The sequence below is a fragment of the Oncorhynchus kisutch genome, linkage group LG17, assembly GCF_002021735.2.
Source record: "Oncorhynchus kisutch isolate 150728-3 linkage group LG17, Okis_V2, whole genome shotgun sequence".
NCBI lineage: Eukaryota > Metazoa > Chordata > Actinopteri > Salmoniformes > Salmonidae > Oncorhynchus > Oncorhynchus kisutch.
The window spans coordinates 7,784,574-7,785,210 of NC_034190.2; the positions used below are offsets into that span (position 1 = coordinate 7,784,574).

A 637-nucleotide genomic window follows, 5' to 3' on the forward strand; every position below is an offset into this window, starting at 1 on the left:
TTAGGAAAGCAAAGGAGGCTCATGAACGCGCACAGTTGGCTCATGAACGCGCAGAGGGGGCTCATGAACGCCCCGAGTGGGCTCACGAACGCGCAAAAGAGGCTCATCAACGCACCAATGTGGCTCATGAACGCGCCAATGTGGCTCATGAACGCGCCAAGGAGGCTCATGAACGCGCCCAGGTGGCTCATGAACGCTCCCAGAGCCCTTGAATGCGCGCAACCTGTCCTCTAGCTCTGTCATCAGGGATCTCTGCAAGAAAGAAGACTGCTGTTATTCTAATCAAATCAAATCAAAGTTTATTTGTGACGTGCGCTGAATACAACAGGTAAACCTTACAGTGAAATGCTTACTTACAGGCTCTAACCAACAGTGCAAAAAAGGTATTAGGTGAACAATAGGTAAGTAAAGAAATAAAAACAACAGTAAAAAAGACAAGCTATTTACAGTAGTGAGGCTATTTACAGTAGTGAGGCTATTTACAGTAGTGACGCTATAACAGTAGCAAGGCTACATACAGACACCGGTTAGTCAGGCTGATTGAGGTAGTATGTACATGTAAATATGGTTAGTGACTATGCATATATGATAAACAGAGAGTAGCAGTAGTGTAAAAAGAAGGGTGGGGGCGTCACAC

At 45.7% G+C, this 637-nt stretch overlaps 1 protein-coding gene across 2 annotated transcripts in view; it reads right to left on the reverse strand.

Moving 5' to 3' along the window:
* The window catches only part of LOC109882165 (alpha-tubulin N-acetyltransferase 1-like), a 28,696-nt gene extending 28,683 nt beyond the window's left edge, over nucleotides 1-13 (reverse strand). For both annotated transcript variants that reach the window (XM_031795047.1, XM_031795046.1), the window contains exon 1: nucleotides 1-13. This exon is cut by the window's left edge and continues 592 nt beyond it. The gene's annotated coding sequence lies outside the window, so the exon portion shown is untranslated.
* Between the last annotated feature and the right edge of the window lie 624 nt (nucleotides 14-637).